We start from the raw sequence: 6,421 nt of genomic DNA, 5'->3' as shown, positions 1-6,421 counted from the left end.
GGCCAAGGATACAATACAGAAGTTGTGATGTAATGTCTGTTTTGAGCAGCAAATAAACAATCCCTAAACAACCAAAAAAGTGCACGACTGCTGTATACTGTCTTCCACCTGAAGTCTGGACAACGCCAGTATATAGTAGGGAGGGGGGGGGGGGGGCAGTAGTAATGTACCTAAACTGGGGATACCTGAAAAATTATAATTTTTTTTATTGTTGTTTCTCTCTTTCTCATGATTTGTAGGAAAATAAACCAAACTGATTTATACAGCACTTGGTATAGAATCAACATTATCTCAGAAATTTCGATTTTTTAAATATTTATTTGTCAACAGTTTTCTTTTATTAATCACATCTCTTGCTTCGGACGCCTCCGTGGCAAGATGTTTTATGGAGACGCTACATCTTTTGTGTGAAACAAAGAAGTGTAATCTTGTACCTCGAATACAGTGTTTATTATAAATTTTGCGTGGGGTTTTATTTAGTAGGAGGAAAAACCTACGTCCATTAAGAGCCTTTATAAAATAATTTTGTATCGCGAAGACGATGCCTTATCAACGCGACACGGTCATAAGAAATTTATTTGTCTAGTAAGAGGAAGGCCGCAGAAGATTCCGGAGTTGCTGCTGTCAAGAAGAAATGAGGTAAAGCAATATCTTTTCCGTTGACATTACTTTACAATACACTGATGCGAATTGGTAGCGTTTCAGAGAACGTAAAAATAGCAGCTTGAAGCAAAGCAGGCGCTGTATCATGTGTGAGATAGAGAGGCGAGCGACTGTGCCGGGACTTGCACCAGTTCACTGCTAGTAGCGCCACGTCACCTTAACCCGTCTACGCTAGCGCTCAAGTACTGCACCACAATTAAGTATGAAATTAAAAATCAAAATTTATGTGCCCTTCGGATCGTTTTCTAATCCACGGGGCATGTCACCAAAAGTAGTACTTGTAGGCACTGTTTAGGCTGGCGCTTGGGCAACGCTACAGCAGTTTGCTCCGAGCCAATTTTCTGGATCAAACGAAAGCAATCCCACAACCACAGTCTCGCTCCAGAGCCGCTGCAACGACCATCGGCCCCAGGAGCTGACAGCTATTGGTCTCTACTCCAAAGAGACATGGCCTCCAACTCCGCACCAGCATTTCGACTTTGTAATATTTGTCTTTTTTCTTCATCGGTTTCATGGCAGACTTAAACTTTTGTCCATCTCTCCAGGACTTTAACATTTTGTCTTTCAGTATTCAAGAAGCGACGTATTTTTAATCATTGTGTTCAAAACTAATTTCTGTTGGAGAAGGTGTTTATGTGTATTACAATAAATTTCGTATTTATTTTAAATATGGATATTTTGACAGTGCCACCTTCAGTGAACACTCAGGATTCGATTATAACGCGATCGAACTGCGATATTGACCGTCTAGACATGGATGAATTAGAGACAACACGAGCCGTGACCTCCTTCCTGGTGGAATGACTGGAACTGAATGACTGTCGGACCCCCTCAGTCTAATAGGCGCTGATCATGCATGGTTGTTTACATCTTTGGTCGGGTTTAGTGACATCTCTAAAGAGTCAAAGGGACTGTGTCTGTGATACAGTATCCACAGTCAACGTCTATCTTCAGGAGTTCTGTGAATCGGGGTGATGCAAAACTTTTGATGTGTGTATTTATACGGCACATTGTCCTAGTTTATTCCCTTCGTCTGATTTAGCATACACCTGCATGTACCATCTGCTTTTTCTTTTTCCCGGTATTCATGCGCTTTGAACTGATTTTTTGGGTCTATTTTGCTGTTGTATTCGAGTACTATGCATTTCTTAGTGTGAAATACGGGAAAATACACTGCGTGACGTGAGAAGTGAAGCATCCAGCAGACATGGTCAGATACCCGTATAGCTTTGTACAAGTACACGCCGTCAGGAGATAAGTACATGACCAGATTTGCAACTCTGTATGACGAAACCATCACCAGAGTGAATTAGTGATGTTCCGGCTTAGTGTTAGTACCTGGCCTGGCAGGGTATATAAGGGGCGTGAACGGTGTCAAATGATGAGTTACCACTGTGAAAGATACGGGCAAGCCGTGTATCGTGTGAGAGAGCGTTCTGAGCGTGCTGAGGAAGGTAGAATGAGGTAGCTGGTACCCCACTTTTCAGTCGGAGTCTTTTAAACAGGGTCATATTTGCCTTTTTTGTGCTCCGATAGGAGCATTTTTCCGCTGGTTCCCCTCTTTTCCCTCCTATAGCACGGCATGTCATTTATAACAAAACAACTTTTATGAGTCAGTAAAATTTTGTTAGTTAACTTACGTGAAATTGAAATAAAGCCAAACTAGTTCACTCCTCAGACCAGATTTCACGTGCAAAGAGGTTTTCATGTACTTCAGTACTACAACACGGGGTCCCCACAAACGTTCTGATGATAACGAAGACACTTTACAGCATATTTCACCGTGTTATGTCACTCTATAAATTACGTTTTCGCGTCACACCGGATTTTGGCTGAGTATTTTATGTCTAGAAGTGGCGTAAATTTGAGGCTCTGTATCTCGGAAATGGTTAATGAGATCAAGAAAATTTTGAAGGCTGTTCGAGATCGAGATCTTAGAAATATATTCTAATAATTGTAGCCATTAGGTTTGAATAGCCGTCCTGAAATCCGCGACTCGGATTTGGTACCCAAAAACTAATTTTTTGGGGTGTTTCTTGATGCCGGATAAAGATGTTTGAACACGGGAATATGTCATTTTTATATGAGAGCGGAGAAATTGTACAGTTAAAATTTGAGCAATTTGCTGTTGTTAGCTACTTAGATATTTGGTGCTGACGACGAAAAAATGGGGAAAGACACCTTTATGAGATTTTCTCAGGACCCGCCCATGAACTAAATGGTGCTGCTATAGGCCCCCTTAGGGCCACCGTAGACCACATCTAAGGCAAAAAGAATCAATCGATTGACTACATTTATCTAAGCTGGACGAGACCCACCAGGTCAGCTGAGAGCGCTAATGCGCTGCTTCCTGGACTCAGGTAGGCGCGCTGGCTCCAGATCGAATCCATCCAGCGGATTAACGACGAGGGTCGGTGTGCTGGCCAGCCTGGATGTGGTTTTTAGGCGGTTTTCCACATCCCACTAGGTAAATACCGTGCTGGTCCTCATGTGCCACCTCAGTTACATGACTCGCAGACATTTGAAAAACGTTCGCACTATTTCATAGCTAACGCTAGACACAGACAGTTGGGGCACACTAATTCCGTCCCGGGGTGTACGGGGTGGCGACAGGAAGGTCATCCGGCCACCCTCCGACACCCACATCGCCAAAATCCATAGTAACAAGGCCGACCCCGCGTTGCTGTCGGACAAAGACCCCAGCAAATGATGATGATGATCTAAGCTGGATGAAGTGTGCACTGTAAGATTGTTACAGTAATATGGCCCTTCACTTTGGTATACAAATGTTCCCTCGGCCAACGGCTGTCGAGAACACTTGATCCTACATATCTGTCAACAATAGAACGCGAGTTATGAACACGTAACGTTAGCGACAGCCCCGGACGGTGCACAAGTCACGCCCAATCCCCTCCTCCCCCCCCCCCCCCCTCCACACCAATCCACATCCTAAGCTCCACACATGGTCTGCCGCATGTTCCAACATCAAAGTTGTTCGTATCACAGATACGCCAGTCATAACAAGGGAGAAATTCAGTAGTTAGTACGAAATACAGTTTTTCCGGTACCATTGTGAGAAGAATTGGAAATATGTTCATTGAATATACGAGTTGAAAAATCATCAATAAGAAAGAAAAATAAAAATTGTATCCACACTGTCTTTTTTATTTCGTGAGCTTTCATCTGCACTATATCAAAAAATCTGATATTTGGTAACTGCAGTGAGCGCAAATTTCCGTCACCTCGCGTAGTCTAAGAAATTCTGTTGGGAAATATCAATTGGTAGTATCGCCAAGGATGCTGTCCATTATCTCGATTGTCTAAAGTCAATGTTCTGCATAAACAAGGCAAAGTCGATGTCTTGGTTTGTTTCTGATTACTCATTAAGACTAAAGAATATAAGAGTGGGATAATGTAGAAATGCGTAATGCAAGCAGTCAGATATTTATACAGTGACATTCTTCACTAATATTTGCCTGTGTAATGGCTGAATTTTTACTTGTGCACTCTTATGACTGCTTGCTTATAGCAGACACGAGATTACTTTGAGTTCTTCTTCAGTGTTTGAGAGCTTTAGAGCTGCCTATTGTTAAACATACGTACATAATTTAGTCAGTGTCATTCCAACACATCTTATTGTACTTTAATGTCTGTCAGATATCAGTTTTGACAACAGTTGGCCACAACAATCAAGATTAGGTACCTTGGGTATGATAACTTTATTGAGAGTGCATATCTATGTTTCATTTTGACAGTATTACACAAACTGCTAAGATGTACTAACAGCACAACACTGCTATTATGAACAACCGCGGTAAAACAAAAAAACGACGAACAAAAGCAGGGGGGTAAATGGGCATGGCTTGTGCAAATGTCCGGGGCTGTCGCTAACGTTTCCTGTTATACGGGTAGGTGTGGAAGGGGGTAAATGGGTGGGGCTTGTGCAAATATCCGGGGCTGTCGCTGACGATTCCTGTTATGAACCCCAGTAAAATCCTGTTTTACGCGCTACGTTTTGTCGCATGCGCACTGATACCCTCTCAGCCCAAGAGGTTTCATTTCGTTTCCTCATTCCCTTATTAGTGCTTCACTTTTGTTGACAGACAGTGATTTACACCAGAAGGGCTTTTTTTCACACTAGGTCAGGAGAACGTTGATTAAATGAATAAAATAAGCTGGCGTGCTACTACGTGAGGTACACTACTGGCCATTAAAACTGCTACACCAAGAAGATATGCAGATGATAAACGGGTATTCATTGGACAAATATATTATACTAGAACTGACATCTGATTACATTTTCACGCAATTTGGGTGCACAGATCCTGACAAATCAGTACCCAGAACAACCACCTCTAGCCGTAATAACGGCCCTGATACGCCTGGGCATTGAGTCAAACAGAGCTTGGATGACGTCTACAGGTACAGCTGCCCATGCAGCTGCAACACGATACCACAGTTCATCAAGAGTAGTGACTGGCGTATTGTGACGAGTCAGTTGCTCGCCATCATTGACCAGACGTTTTCAATTGGTGAGAGATCTGGAGAATTTGCTGGCCAGGGAAGCAGTCGAACATTTTCTGTATCCAGAAAGGCCCGTACAGGACCTGCAACATGTGGTCGTGCATTATCCTGCTGAAATGTAGGGTTTCGCAGGGATCGAATGAAGGGTAGAGCCACGGGTCGTAACACAGCTGAAATGTGACGTCCACTGTTCAAAGTGCCGTTCATGCGAACAAGAGGTGACCGAGACGTGTAACCAATGGCACCCCATACCATCACGCCGGGTGATACGCCAGTATGGCGATGACGAATACACGCTTCCAATGTGCGTTCTCCGCGATGTCGCCAAACACGGATGCGACCATCATGATGCTGTAAACACGACCTGGATTCATCCGAAAAAATGACGTTTTGCCATTCGTGCACCCAGGTTCGTCGTTGAGTACACCATCGCAGGCGCTCCTGTCTGTGATGCAGCGTCAAGGGTAACCGCAGCCACGGTATCCGAGCTGATAGTCCATGCTGCCGCAAACGTCGTCGAACTGTTCGTGCAGATGGTTGTTGTCTTGCAAACGTCCCCATCTGTTGACTCAGGAATGGAAACGTGGATACACGACCCGTTACAGCCATGCGGATAAGATGCCTGTCATCTCGGCTGCTAGTGATACGAGGCCGTTGGGATCCAGCACGGCGTTCCGTATTACCCTCCTGAACCCACCGATTCCATATTCTGCTAGCAGTCATTGGATCTCGCTCAACGCGAGCAGCTATGTCGCGATAAGATAAACCGCAATCGCGATAGACTATAATCCGAGCTTTATCAAAGTCGGAAACGTGATGGTACGCATTTCTCCTCCTTACACGAGGCATCACAACAATGTTTCACCAGGCAACTCCGGTCAACTGCCGTTTGTGTGTGAGAAATCGGTTGGAAACTTTCCTGATGTCAGCACGTTGTAGGTGTCGCCACTAGTGCCAACCTTGTGTGAATGCTCTGAAAAGCTAATCATTTGCATATCACAGCATCTTCTTCCTGTCGGTTAAATTTCGCGTCTGTAGCACGTCATCTTCGTGTTGTAGCAATTTTAATGGGCAGTAATGTACCTGCTGTAATCGGCGTTTGGCTCGAAGTGGGTGACGAACTGACTGATTTTCGCGTTAGTGCAAAAAACGACAGTGGCATGTTGCGGAGCAAGAAACGCTTAAAGTCGGGCAAAAATGGTGGACTCGGTGGGCTTCCATCAACTTTCGTTTC

The sequence above is a fragment of the Schistocerca americana genome, chromosome 2 (assembly GCF_021461395.2).
Source record: "Schistocerca americana isolate TAMUIC-IGC-003095 chromosome 2, iqSchAmer2.1, whole genome shotgun sequence".
Classification (NCBI taxonomy): Eukaryota; Metazoa; Arthropoda; class Insecta; order Orthoptera; family Acrididae; genus Schistocerca; species Schistocerca americana.
This window is presented reverse-complemented; position numbering follows the sequence as displayed.